This window comes from Equus przewalskii, chromosome X, assembly GCF_037783145.1.
Source record: "Equus przewalskii isolate Varuska chromosome X, EquPr2, whole genome shotgun sequence".
Lineage (NCBI taxonomy): Eukaryota > Metazoa > Chordata > Mammalia > Perissodactyla > Equidae > Equus > Equus przewalskii.
Window position 1 is genome coordinate 3,656,982 of NC_091863.1, and position 15,654 is coordinate 3,672,635.

Genomic DNA, 15,654 nt, shown 5'->3' on the forward strand with positions numbered 1-15,654 from the left:
GATGAGCAATGTGCGTGTGCATTGAACATCTTTGATGAAATAGATAAATGTATAGTAGATAAAAATAGCAAACAATTGATCATTCATTTTCTCAACCATGATCATCTTTCAAGTTTGCATGTTAAAAGATGGATAGTATTAGTCTTTCTTTATTAATTACACATCATCTTTAGAAAAAAAACAACTGGCATTTTTTGTGGAAGGAAATATATAGAGAAGTTTGGAAATCAAGTTTGCTGGAAACGAGTTCAACAAAGGACACGACCTTGACAATCCTCTAGAATCCAGGAAAGCTACAGAAGTTTGATACAGAGTAAAGATATGGAAATTATGTCGTCAACTGTAAGGAGATGCTCAAAAGCTATTTGTGGTCTACATTTTGACAAATGTTGGGAGGCTACAGCACTCAAATTGATAAGAAAATCAGTAAATAACTCATATTTAAGTAATATAATCATAAATAATGCCTCAGCAGAGCTTGAATTGACAGCTGAGCCATGAAAACATGTAACCGTTTACTTGAAATGTATTAAAACACACCCTTTTTGAAATTTAAGTAGGGAAGGTAAGGGTCCAGTTGTGAATTATGAAGTGTCTTCATTAACATGTGCTTACAACCATAAATCATAAAATATTCTACCCATTTCCTGTTCCTTGGAATCTGCTCTATTATTGGTTTCCAGAGAAAGAGAAGGATCCCATGGCCTCAGTGGGCCCTCAGCCTGCACTAGAAGCACATGTGTGACATTTTGGATCCCACTCTATAGGGGCTACAAACAAAAAGGGTAAAATGTGATGCTGGAGCCATTTCAAATGTTCCAATAGCTTGAAATGCTTATTCTAGAATAGAGAGGGTCCAAGGTAAGTTTCAGAGGGGTTTACACAAGGTGAATCAGATAGCTGACCCTCTCATTTGTGTATGTCTAATTTATGAGACATAGTCTGCATTGTGGCTGTTTGGAGGAACAAATAACACAAAATCCTAAATTTCCAAGGCATGCCATTATGTGCACTCCAAATGAGCTGGAAATCACTCCTTTGTATTTCTGTCAATTTTAAATAAATTTTAAAAAAGAAAACTATTTTCACACCAAAGTAATCTGAAAGCACTTCTAAATTTGATTTAACCAGGCTGTAAATGTGTCAATAAAATAAGTCAGCCAAGGTCAATGATTATTCTTGATACTTACCATTACATTGTCCTTCTAAGAAGATGCCTTTAAAAATGCCTCCATGGAAATCTACTTGATTTCTTTTCCATCTCAGCACATTTTTCCCTACTGAAATAAAACAGAGAGAGAGACATATTGCTCCACTCGGTAAAAGAGATGGCACTATTGCTTCAAAACCAGTGTTACATTCCTTATAAGTTTTCTTTTGGGTGGTTACAAGAACCAACTGGTAGTGGCATAAAGTAATTCTTAACTAGTTCCCTAATAATTCAAGCAACTAATCAAGAGAAGACACACAGGCACAGCTAAATGTCGATTCTGTAACCAACCGTTTTAGTCCACGTGCAGTTTGAGAATTCAGAATAAACAAAGACAAGTTTGAGGTTACCAACGTATGTCTCAGCTGCATTCATCTGGGCACCGTTAAATTTTTGTTGAAGGCAACCATCAGCTTAGTGCATGTCTATGTAAGATCTAGCTTGTTTGAATTAAGAATTTAAAATCCTTGCAAAATTTAATTTGTGAAAAAAGCCAATCAACATTTTAGAAATCATTCATTTGCAAGAACTAATCCTCGGCCAACAGAAAGATTATTTTCCCCTACAGCGGTGGGTGAGAATGGACAAGATCCAGCCGTGCCCTGTTCTCTTGGGTCTACGACAACAAAACTAGTCTCTATAGGATCAGTAATCATCCCAGGACCATTTGGCACTTATCTTGTCATCTCACCATGGAATCTTCTCTTTAAAGGACGACTCTCATGCAACACTGCTCCCTCAACTTACAAGTGAGGACTGTAACAAGGCAAGTGCGTACTTGAGACATTTGACAGAACACCCATTTGTCTTTGACACTCAACATTTTACATCTCTAGGGAAGGTAGTAAGCAGAAAAAGAGGATAAATCATTTAATGCACTTCTCGAGTTACTTCAACACTTGAAGAATATTAGTACTAAGTACATAAAGTCTTTGGGTTTCATAGTTAATGAGCCAGCACATTATTAAATTATAGGCAGGTGGGGACATATTTTAATTACGTTTTTCATTATTCATGGTATCTAGCACATTTAGTAATTTGTATGTATTTCATATATATTGTTGATTAAAACATATTTGTGAAAATTAATTTATATGTACCAACAGTCATAATTGCATTCATTATTGCTGATCCTTTGATAGCCATGCAGGGTGGACATCATGACATCTATTTTCCATTTAGAAAAACTGATATTCAGATGTTAAGTCACACAGCTCATCAGCTCTAAGGCAGAGAATCAGATCTAAGTCAATCTTGACTCCAAGACCACACGCTTTTCACAATGTCAAGCTGCCTCCTCACCAAAACAAATAAAATAGTAACATTTATAATAGGTAACATGTACATAGGGGGTCGATATTTAACGTGCTGAGTGCTTTATATACTGACTCTTTTTGTCTTCTCAACAAGCATAAAAGGTAGGTAAGAACATTACCACCATTAGTGGAAAAAATTAAATCAGGGAGAGATTAGCTAACTCAAGATCACAGAGCTGTGAAGGGTGGAGGTGGGGCTCAAACCAGGTAGTCTGGCTTCCATCTACCATGCTACGTTGGCTCAGGTGGCGCCATTCAATCTTTTCTCTCCCACATCCTTAGTCCCCAGACTGGGACTCTACACCTAAAATGGTTTTCATCAGTGACAAAGAGGTTATTTGATATTAATAGCAAAGAGAGCCTCCTTGTAACGCATGAGTGCTTCACATAGTAGATGCTCAATGAAATCAGCTCTCCTAACATCGTATTATCACTATTACAACTTTGAAATTGGCTTTATTTCTATTTAACTTGATCAGAAGTAATATCTTGGCTCAAGTTTTAAATTCACAATTATAAATTTAACTGTATATGTGCGGTTCAGAAAAGTTCTAGAAAAATTAGTGTGATTTATGTCCAGCCATACTTTACATCTTGTGACAGGGTAAAGAAAAATGTTTTAAAATTATTATGGTAGGTTTGAGTTTTTGTTTGTTTCTTGGCTTGCTTGATTTTGCTTAGATTGTTTTTAGGTACACAAGCGAGAAGGAATTATTAATCGTATTTGCTTGTGTTTCTTTTATTTTCAAATCTGATATTACTAAAATCTGATGAAACGAAATGTTCTCATCCTATCATGTTAAACGTGTGGTCGTCCAGCTTTATTTAAACTCCCTGGAAAGAACTCTGTTCATCTATACTATTCCGTCTGGGAGGACTGTAATTAAAACTGGTGCATTCTGTGTCAGGACTGTTTTCACCCATCCTGCCTGCCTCCCTCACCATCTCCAGTTCTCTTACTGGGCCCTAGTCACTATCCTCAACACGAATGGTACTGTCTTTCCTGCTAGGCAAGGTGAAATACGCTCTACATATTTCTTATTTCTTCTTAAAGGATAACCCTTCATGTGTGAACGCACCACAGAACATTCTTCCAGACTTGTTTTTATGTCAGAAACTCCCAAACCCCAAAGAGTCAGAGAAAGGCAGAGGTTCTCCGCTACCCCGGTATCTGACGCCATTTTGGTGCTAAATGTTGATATCGGTGGAGAATCCACATCCTCAACACTTCTCCTTCAAGTAATCATTTCTTCAGCTGTTTCACTTATTGTCTGCTACATGGTTCACTGTGGGCATCATGTAGTAAGCTTTTCTTTTCATGTATTTAAAGTTAACTTTTAAGATATAGTCATGTGGCTAGTAAGACATTTCAAAAGTTAAAGAAAATTCTCTAGATTAAAATACTTTTTGATTTTACCATTAAATTTGGACTGGATGACCTATTATAGAAGGCCTTAAGACAGATAAATATGATTACAAATAGCTGATTATTTGAAAATTAATATGAAATTACATTTTATAATCTGTTTTCACATAAAAACTATAGCCTACCAATTACATATCATTTGTAAAGACTTATACCATATTTAATATGTATTGATTTACATGTAAAAGAATCTTTTAAAAACATACATGACCTGTGATGATAGATTTTACACAGTTGAGGTGGATTAAACAGGGGAACTTACTAATTAAACCAATATTTAGGAATTGCTAATATATTAGCGATATTATACTTCACTAATATATTAGTGAATGTTACAACAAATTATTATATCATTTCAATAGAATCTTAGCATATGTAGAATACGTTATTCAAAGCATACAAACCTTTTGAGGAATATCAGATGTGGAAACTAAGGATGATCTATTCCACACTATGACAACGTTTCAAGTAGGACACTCCATATAATTTCATCTCTACAACTGGAGGTTTTGAGGTTCATAGAGACATTCATAGCCACTCCAATGTGCCCTGGTCATGAGTCAAATGGATACCTAGAACACAAGGTACAAGGATATAAATATTTTCACAGAGGATGGCATTGATGCACCTCTGATTTTTCAGTATGGTACTAATATGATTTTATTCCTGTGTATCTAAATAATTTCCAATAAATATTGTCTAGCAATCCAAAGTTATTTCATTTCACAAGTGTTTGTTGAGCACAAGTCCATTAATGAGATATGAGGACAGAAAAGGGATTCCAAAGACAAATGTGACACAATCTCTGCCCTCAGAGCAGCTTGTGGTCTTGAGGGGCAGAGCCTCATCAAAGCAAGGGCTTATATATAACTACACAAGATCCTGTATGGTGATAAGGAATAGAGTGCTATGTCTTAGGAGATGGCATTGAAGATGACCTTGAAGGAGGTGGGAGAGAAGGGCCACATTTGTCAGAGTACAGCCTATGGAAAGCACAAGCTAGAAGCTATGCCAGACCCTCCAGCATCTTCAAGAAGTCTGGGCCATGATTATAGCCAAGAGTTCCCAAGACTTTGATATCACTCATTCCTAATGTCTGCGTGTAGACTTGCACAAATATACACAAAAACAGGACAATAAAGACCTATTTTTAAAACCTAAAGATATTTCAGAGGTATTTTTTTAAAAACCCTGGGCTGGCCTGGTGGTGTAGTGGTTAAGTTTGTGCACTCCCCGGCGGTGGCCTGGGGTTCACAGGTTTGGATCCCAGGTGTGTAGACCTAGCACCACTCGTCAAGTCATGCTGTGGCCGCATCCCACATACAACAGGAAGATTGGCACAGATGTCAGCTCAGTGACAATCTTCCTCAAGCAAAAAGAGGAAGATTGGCAACAGATGTTAGCTCAGGGCCAATCTTCCCCCCCCCCCCCCACACACACAATCCCTAGCATCATTCATCATGTATTTAGTTTTCTTTCTCTTTTTTTTAAAGACTGGAACCTGAGCTAACAACTGGTGCCGATCTTTTTTTGTTTCTGCTTTTTCTCCCCAAATCCCCCTAGTACATAGTTGTGTATTTTAGCTGTGGATCCTTCTGGTTGTGGTATGTGGGACGCCGTCTCAGCATGGCCTAATGAGTAGTGCCACGTCCACGCCCAGGATTCAAACCTGTGAAACCCTAGGCCACCAAAGCAGAGCGAGAACTTAACCACTCAGCCACAGGGCCGGCTACTTAGTTTTCTTTTGTGTCACAGTGACCCATTAAATTTCTAAAAGAAAAATGAGAGGAACAAGTTTAATTTTGGTAGATTTTCTTGTGTAGCTAAAAGAAAAAAAATTCACGCTCAGGTGAGAAAAGAACTTATCTCTAGGTTTCAGCGGGGTCATCCCAGATATTTCTAGATGTGTATGTAAATGTTAAAATTAACATAAATGATCTTAATTTGCACACTAATTTATCTAACCCAAATTTTGTCTTCCACCTCTCAGATAGAATGATCTTCTAGACTATATCCACTTTGTATAGGATGCATATTTAATAAAACATTTGTTTCTGTCTTGGATTTGCTCCGTATTTTTTTATGCAATGTTAAAATGGCTTAATTTTTAGCATTATAAAAGTCAAGGAAAAAAACAACAAAGAAAAATTTCAGTTTAGAATTTAAAAAGAGTAACTTAAAATATATATAATCAATTTTACACAATACTATTCCTCCTGAATCATCCCATAATTCTGATAAACTCCCAAGAAATTCATTTCTTGTCTACATTGCTAATTTTGACACAAATCTTTACAACAAAATTAAAAAGTACATCGAATCATCCATCCAGCTAACAGTGAAAATAAACAGTGCTGCACAGCAGATCTATAACTTTAATGTAAGACTTTAAAAGATTAAGCTCCAAAATTCTTAGCCTTCCTAAAATTTATCACTCTCAATTTTCTAGGCATGGACTAGAATGGGAAGTTTGACAAAGCTTTTCTATGATGTTTAAAAAAAATACAGAAAAAAAATTATAAAAGCTCTAGGCACATGAATACTCACAAAGAAGATTTTAGAAAATAAATAGGCATTTAGAAATAAATCACGTAAGTATATTGAATGATCCATACATTTTCAGTAAATCATGCTAGTTTATAAATACCAAACTAAACAATCAAGGAAGGCTCATTTTCCCTTAAGTTAAAGACAAATTTCATTCTACAAGAAATTGGTTAAATGATCAAAGATGTGCTTCTCTCAGAGCCTCTCTGGTTTGTCTACATGTCTAAGAAAACTGTGATGGCTGGGTTGTTAACACTTGTCCTTAACATGCAACATTTGACTTTCTCATTCATTCAATGAATATGCACAGAGTGTCTTATAACTACAGTGATGTGTCACATAACGACAGGGATATATTCTGAGAAATGCATTATTAGGCGATGTCATAGTTGTGCAAACATCACAGAGTATACTTACACAAACCTAGATGGTATAGCCCACTACATACGTAAGCTATATGGTACTGATCTTAGGGGACCACTATCGTACATGCAGTCCATCATTGACCAAAATGTCGTGATGTGGCGCATGACTGTCCTCATTTCTTCAACAAATACCCAATGAGCACCTCATCTGTGCCAGACTCATGAAACATACATTTTCAGGGAAGGCAGGAAAACATTAAAAACACACACACACAAGTAAACAAAAAATAAAAATGCTTTCCGATGTAGGTGAGCACTGAGAAGGAGGTAAACAGTGGATTAAATATGAAAACAATAGAATGTGAAACCCATTTTAAGTGGGAAGAGGGCAGGATGTGCAGGCTGGGGAGGTGGCATACGCAAATGTCCCAATTTGGTACATGCTTAAAGTACAAAACCGGAAGACAACTGGTATACCAGCAGTGCAGTAATGAGCGAATGCTGTGGAATGGAGTTGGGGAGGTGAGCAGGAGGCTCATTGTTTAAAGCAAAATAGGCCAGTAAAAGGAATTTGGAGTTTATCTAAGTGTAATATGAAGCCACCCTTTGTAAAACATTTTAGACTCAGAAAAAGGAACATAAGGTCAAACACAAATAATATGAAGAGCCTGCCTTCAATACCTAAGATGAGCCCATATTTTAAGGCACTTTACATGCATAATTAACTTGTTTATTTTGCAAACATCACTAGAGGTAGGTACTCTCTTCAAAACTCTCTTACAGATGAGAAAAGTGAAACATGAAAAATCAGCTATTGAAATCCACACAGGTAGGAAGTTTTAGTGGCCTGGCTCCTCTGGTGGAAATTGATGAGTGGCAAAGAGGAGTGTGGATAATGCATGTTGAAGTGAGGAAGGCAGTGAGTGGAACAGAATCTTAGCCCTACGTGATGGATAAGGTATGGATATGTGTGAAATGATAGAAAATGTATACATTGGTCTCTGCCTGGAGTTCCTGGCTAGAGCTCCCAAAACCCTTGTAATTTCGTAAGTGATAAAGGCACTAGGAGCATCTTCTGTTCTAATGTTTGGTCTTTGATCCTGGTTCCTGACACCCAGCTCCTAAATCCCTTGGAATTTCCTGGGTGATAATAGTGTCTTTTGTTCTAATGAGATGACTCTTTGGGAGGTGCTCGTGGATAGCTTCAGAATGGGGGCTGGTAACCAGAAAGACTAAGCCATGGGGAGAAGTTTGGAAATTTCAGGCCCACCTCCTATGCTCTGGAAAGAGGAGAGAGGCTGGAGACTGAGTTAATGATTGGTCATGCCTGCGGGATGAAGCCTCCATAAAAATCCCAAAAGTACAGGGTTCAGGGAGCTTCCAGATTGGCAAACACATCCACATCCTGAGAGGGTGGCACACTCCAATTCTATGAGGACAGAAGCTTCTGCTTTCAGGACCTTCCCAGACGTCGCCCTCTGTATCTCTTCTTCTGGCTGTTCATCTGTATCCTTTCTCATATCCTTTCTTATAAAATAAACTGGAAAACATTAAGTAACATTTCCCTGAGTTCCATGAGTTGCTCTAGCAAATGATGAAATCCAAGGAGCAGGTGGTGGAGATCTCCGATTTGTAACCAAGTCTGAGAGAAGTTGTGGGTAACCAGGGGACCTACTACTTGCAATTGGCTTCTGAAGTGGGGGGGCAGTCTTGTGGGACTGACTCCTTAACCTGTGGGGTCTGTGCTAATGCCAGTTAATGTCAAATTGAATTGAACCATAGAATACCCAGCTGGTGTCACAAAGAATGGCTTGGTGTGGGGAAAACACTCACACATCTGGTGTCAGGAGGTATTGCTGACCGTGTGAGTAAAGGAGAAACACAGGAGTGTTTTCCCCAAACGATATGGTAGAGGGAAATACAATAGTGGGGTTGAAGGAGAGCCTGAGAAGAATGAGCGAACAAGAAACTAAGGAACAAGAGCAGTGAATCCCAGTAATGCTCAGTTTGGATGGAACATGAAGTAGCCAGAGAGTAAAAGCGATGATTAAAATCGTGAAGATGTGAGTGGGGCAAGGGATGGAGGACTGTGGATGCCTGTTGATGGTTTTGGGATGGGATAGTCATCTTATGCAATCTATTATTTAGGAAGACGGAGCAGGAATAGTTTTAAAAATAGATTGGAGAGTGTGAAAGGCCATAAACAGGATATCATTAAAATAGTAAAGATAAAGCATAAGGTGAGAAGATGCCAAGGAAAGCGGAAATGCATCACAATCAAAGAAATAACAAGACATGGAAATCGACTTACACTGGGGGCACTGAAGAGGGGATTTAAAGTGTAAGATGTACAACCGAATGGAGAAGATGCTGGACATAGGAAAAAAGAATGCACAGAATAGAGCAAGCTTGGGAAGAGAAAGGATGGGCCAGTTTGGGACACACTGAAATGGAGTTTTTGGCAGAGCACTAGGGTGAAGTTGTCTAAAAGGCAACTGTAAGGGCAGGATGGAACTTGAGAGAGAAGTCAGAGCAGGAAGCAGAGACGTGTGGGTCTCCTGGGTGGAAGTGGTGGTTAAACCACAGGTAGATGCAGAACTATATGGGATAGTATGGAAGCATGAGAAGTGGCCTGAGGCTGGAATTTAGGAAGCAACAGTAACAGAAGAAGCAGGACGAGCAGAGAGTCAGAAAAGCAAAAGGAATCAAAGGCAGTAGAGGAGAACTAGAGAGCAGAGCGTTTTGAAATTCAAGGAAGGAAAAAGGCCCTCCCTCAAAGGAAGGGCAATGAGCATGTTAGAGTCTATGGAGAAACTGAAAAGAGAATGTGGGCTCTGTTGAAGGGTCAGCCCCTCCAGTGGTCAGCTGGGCAACCAATGAGATCCAGGGGTACTGTCAGAAAAGAAGGCAGAAGCGATATGTGAGTAAATAAAGAAATCTTTCTTATTAAGGGTTCCTTCTCTTAAAGTACTACGTGTCGGGATATAAACAGGTTTTTAGAAAAATAATTAGAATCATTGAGAAGGTCTTAATAATGAATATGTCAGACTAGATTCAGAAAGAAAAACCCTATAACAAGATAATCCGGGATTGAAAAATAATAATCTTTTTAAAGACCATCAATTTCCTTATAACCACCAAAAAATAACATGTTCCCTGTCAGTCTCCTAGATCTCTGAAGCATATGGCAATAATGACCTGCCCACCCAACTTCTGAACCCTCTCTCTTGCCCTAATTAAACTACCTAAAATATAACCCCAACTTCTGGTAGCTACTTCATTGTTTTGTTCTCTATTCAGTAGGTTGCCAGGTCCCATCAATACCATCTTTCCAAGGCATCTCAGGAATATCATGCCTTCTCCATTTCCTGTCTCCACCATCACTAGATCTCAATTTACGCTATTAGCCTCATGCCTTCGATCTCTACCTCCACTGCTACCTGCCTCCATCATATTCACTGCCAGAAAACTGACATTCCGTAAATGATTCAGTTCTGGCAAAAAAAAAAAAAAAAAGTCTCCTCCGGCACCTACAGAATAACATCTATCAGCTTTACCCTTGGGTTCCACCACCTAAAATGCTCTAATTTCAATTTAATCATCCACACTCAAAAACCTGCACTTGAAATAGCGCTCAACCCATCAATTCACTCCACACTTGATGCACCCACATATTTACTCATTCTCCCTTCTGCCCTTCTGACAAAACCCTATCCATCCTCTAAGACATAGATCACAAGCCACCTCCTTTGGAAAAGCTGCTGTGATGGTCTACCATCCAAGATGGCCCCTAATGGTCCCTACCTTCCTGTATTAACATCCTCCTGCCATCCCCTTCCAAATTGTGCCAGGTTTTGACTGTGTGACAAATGGCATGCAGCAGAAGTGAAGACGTCACCTTCAGGATCAAAGTATAAAAGACTGTGGTTTTTGTCTTGGAATCTCTCTCATCCTGTCTCTCTTTCTCTCCTCACTCACTCTTGGGAAAGCCAGCTGCCAATATTGTGTAACTGGCCCTAGGGAGAGGCCCATGTGGCAAAGAACTGACGCCCCCTGCTATTGTCCACATAAGTGACATTCTCTGACACCTTTGTAAAACTGCAACCCCAGTCTATAAGTGGACTGCAGCATTGTGAGAGACTCCAAGCCAGAACCACCAAGCTAGACAACTCTTGAATTCCTGACTTCTAGAAAATCTATGAGCTTAAAGCTATGTTTTAGGGCAATTTTTTACACAGTAATAGACAACAAACTGGCCCAAAGGACACGTGTAGAAACTAAGATGCTATATTCCCAGATCTGTGTTTTTACCCTCCTTAAGGAAGGTATGACGGGCATGTCTTATAGTACAGATATTTCATTGATCATTTTGTCTTCTCTACTGGGACTGTGATCTCACTGGGATCAGGGGTTGAATCTTATCTGTGTTTCTATGTCTTGAGGTATCTAGCCTGGTGACCTTCTCAAAATAAGATGTGAATACATGGTTATCAAGTGAATGAATGATGCTCTATTCATAGTTTCTCAGTCTCTGAAGGAGGAATAGCTCCCTGCAGCCTGGAAGTACAGACCTTTGTCTGAGACAGAATGTGCCCTTAGAGCCCTGGAATGGGAAGCAATCTGCTGCCTTCACGTTACTCTAGTGTTTTGAATTATGAGCCAAGCATTTAGAGGCCACGGAGGAATAAATAATGTCTAACATATCTATGAGTTTTTATGGAGGTTATTATTAATCTTTACATCCCTCACAGTCCATAGCACATACTAGATGCCCAATAAATATGCGTTGGCTTGAACTGACCAGGAACCTGAAAACAGAGATAACTTATAAATCAGTCAAGCAAGACTGAATACCAAAAGCAAGCAACGTGACCCAGAAGTACTAAAGCCACCTTCTAAACAGGAAAGATCAAAATAGGATGTGGAATACAAAAATCAAACAGGCTGTTTGTGGAAACAGAACCTGAAAAGACTGAAATGCAGTGGTTCTCAGAGTGTGACCCCTAGCCCAGTAGCAGCAAGTTCAGGTGGGTTCCATCTGGAATCCACTGACCTAGAAACCTGAATGGGTGGGGCCTTGTGTTGAACAAGCCCGCAGGGGATTCTGATGCTCAAGTTTGAGAAACACTGCACTAGACGCTCTGCTTCAAAAACAATAAATACTTAGGATGTAATGTCTCCTTCCAGTAACAATCTTCCTGATAGTATTATTTGGAGAAGGTCTTTAATAAAGTGGATGGGAATTTAGCCCCAATCCACAGATCCACGGACAAAGCAATGAGGCAAATAAAGAGACCAGAAGTCAACTCTTCCATTAATTCACATCACTTAGGTTTTGCAGCACCAGCTCTGAACTCCACACTTTTTAGTCGTCATTCCTTTCTCTCCCCCATCATTTCTTTAGGTTGTTTCAACCTCTTCCCAATTTGCAGGTCTCACTTCCTTTGGAAGACCTCCCATGAACCCGACTCTAAGGCACCATCCCCTATTAGGAATCCTCACAACCTCTCAGCCCCATACACACTGACAGCGCCACCCTTATTAAAATAATGATGTCACATGCATTTATGTCATCATATGAGTAGTGCCTCCACCTTCCACCAGACCACACACTCCATGTGGGGGCTGTATCTCTTCCTTATCTATGCCCCAGAGGAAGTCCAGTGGCTACCAGGACAGGGACTCATTGCTCAAAGTGTTAAACATATGATTGTGTTTCCAAAGGTTCTGCCATTCACACCAACAGTGAGATTAAAGAAGATTCCATTAATCCACTTTATAAAGGTCGATAAATATCTCCTCAGGGAAAAGAAAGATGAGGGCATGAATAACTGGACTGCATGTCCCCTGGCCCATATAAGCAGAGGAAAGACAAAAGGTTTGCTCTTTTGCTTAATTGTTTACAGTCCAAGAGTCAGCAGTTGAAAATACAGTGGAGAAAACCATTGTTGCAGTTCATATTTCCTGAGTCAGACACAGTAGGAAGAATGAGGCAGAGATAAAACACAAAGAATCGTACCCCTCTTCCAAGTTTAATTTTAGTGCAGTTTATATTTTCCACCATAAATGCCACACTGTGTTTTATGATCCAGCCAGACTTTTGACAGTCCAAATGCCCTTCGGTATGTCAATACCTCTGAATTTGTTTTAAATTACACACTGTTGAGTTGCAAACTCCCTCTTCCGTATTTGTATCAGATGTTTAATCGGGTCATGATGAAATTTATTCAGAAAATACATGGAGCATGTTGTATCACTAATCATGGTTTCAAATGAGCAGTATTCAAGTCAAGAGTCTTAATTACAATGATCATGGCTCTCAAATCATGCAGAATTAGAGCTGGGAAGGACCTGGAGATTGGTCCAACCTACTCATTTTACAGTTGAGGGGTGTGAAATCCTGCTGTTTCCCTTAGAAGGACTGCAATTAAAAGGGGACCCCCCACCCCTACTCCAGAATGTGTGGATGCTGTGATATGGTGCCCTGGCATCTATAAAAATTGGATGTAACAGAGATGATCATGGAAGACAAGTGTCCTCCCACTGCTGGAATGTATTGGAGAAACAGAGAGAAGCTGAGGAGCAAGCATCGGGGTCTGCACTTCACCCCAGTTCTACCCGAACCTGGCTGCTTCACATTGGATAAGTCCCATAGAGAGCTCTGCATCTTGGTATATGGGATTCCTAAGGCTGCTGTAACAAAGTACCACAAGCTTGATGGTTTAAAACAACAGGAATTTAGTCTCTCACGGTTCTGGAGGCCAGAAGTCCTAAATCAAGGTGTCAGTAGGGCTGCGCTCCCTCTGAAGGCTCCAGGGAAGGATCCTGTTCTCTTCTAGATTCAAGTGGCTGCTGGCCATCCTTGGTTTTCTTTGGCTTGAGCTGTATCACTCCACTATCTCTGCCTCCAGGGTCACACAGCTATCTTCTCGCCATGTGTCTCCATCTTCGCTTTGCCTTCCCACTCCGTGTGTATGAATCTTCACATGGCATCTTCCCCTCTTAACAGGACACCAGTTACATCTTATCACATCTGCAAAGACCCTATTTCCAAATAAGGTCACATTCTAAGGTACTGGGGGTTAGGACTTCATGACGTGTTTTTGGAGAACACAATTCAACCCCCAACACTTAATTTATTTGTAAAATGAGATGGTTGGACTCGTGGTGTTTTTGCCTTAGTTTCTAGTGTTAAACCTAGAGAGAAATAGAATGAGTAAATTGCACTAGATCTCTTTCTTTCTCTCTCTCTCTCACACACACACACACAAGCACACACAGTATTTGGAATTGTGGAAGTAGAACTTTTGGATGACAGGTTGGATGTGTTTACTTTCAACCAGGTATTTTATCATCATACAAAAACCACCTTGCCACTTCTACATGTTTGCATCATGTTGATGAATGAGGCCAGAATGTGTGCTATCAGCATAATTCCCATTCACGAACGCATCCACCATAGACATGAGGACAATTGCAACTGAATTGCGTTTTGGAGAAATTTACATATATGTATCAAAACACTGTTTGTAATAATTGCATAATTAATGGACTTTTCCTTTTCAATTATATTTTGCTGGAGCCTAGCTTATTTACCTGTTACCTTGTGGAGCAAAAGTTTATTTTACATCTGTTCCATTAATTAGAATATTTTAGCCATGGCATCAACATTTCAAAAATATAACCGAAGTTTTAAAAATGCAGACAAGAAAAAGTAAAACACTTATATTTATGAACCAGGAAATGAATACAATGAAATGATATTTAATATAGCAAACATAAATCCTGAAGAAATGTGCATAGAAAAAGAACCGCATGCACGTCCACAATCCAATTTTACAGAATTAAACTCTTAGTAATTACTCGGTTCGTATCATTCAGACTTTTAGAAACTGTACGGAGTTGAGGTCAGCACTTTAAATGAAGTAGGGCAATGTATTGCTATTTTATTACCATCTGAATAAAAGTAACTGGTTTTGCATTTCCCTTTATCATAAAAAATGTAAAAGGTGTCCATTTATTATAGAAATTAAAAACAAGAGCACAAAATAACCTATTATGAAGTCATTTATGACAAATCATACATTGCATTTTGTAGGGTTAGTGATATTAATTCTGAATCTATGAGGCTAATAATACATCTCTTAAAAACACATTTGTTCCATATAAATCCGTCTTGTATTCTCTCACAGAATATTAAGAATTCTTGTTTTGTTGGAGAATCTAATTTTAATCAATCAATGTAACAGTTCAGAAAATATAACACCATTTTCATTGAGTCTTAAATTTAATTTTCTGTGCAGCACATTTCTAGTGTTTCCATTGACGTTAATAACTTCTAAATAACTGACAGCTCTCACCAATTTGTGCACATCTGTAGAATTGTAAATCAGATTCTGTGCATCAAATGTTCAAATGCTGTCTTCCCATCTACCGCACTTTCATTTGCAACGCAATTTTGCCCAATTTTAGATAAGCTGGCTGCATTTCGTTCTGCACTTTGTTCTGAAAGATACTTATCAAGGATTTTCTTTTCTTTTCTCACTTTTTATTTTCTCTAAAGCTCTCACTTAACATAAATCCATTCCATCTTCCTTTTCTATAAAGTGCATTATAATGACTATCTCCAAACGTTGACCTAATTCTCATTACAACTGATACAATTCATAAAGTCGACTGTTGCTATGAAAAAGTGCTTCTGAAATAATGTGGTTACTATGTCTCGTTGCACGGTTTGCCCAGTTTCTCCGGTCATGCCCAGCATACATAACGGACTAATAGAGTCCCAAA

General features: G+C 38.9%; 1 protein-coding gene across 11 annotated transcripts in view; it reads right to left on the minus strand.

Moving 5' to 3' along the window:
- Positions 1-15,654, minus strand: part of NLGN4X (neuroligin 4 X-linked) — a 296,314-nt gene that overhangs the window by 260,485 nt on the left and 20,175 nt on the right. For all 11 annotated transcript variants that reach the window (XM_070605425.1, XM_070605421.1, XM_070605430.1 and 8 more), the window contains exons 2-3: positions 4,357-4,524; positions 1,191-1,280 (exon numbers count right to left, since the gene is read on the minus strand). The gene's annotated coding sequence lies outside the window, so the exon portion shown is untranslated. The remainder of the gene's footprint in view (positions 1-1,190; positions 1,281-4,356; positions 4,525-15,654) is intronic.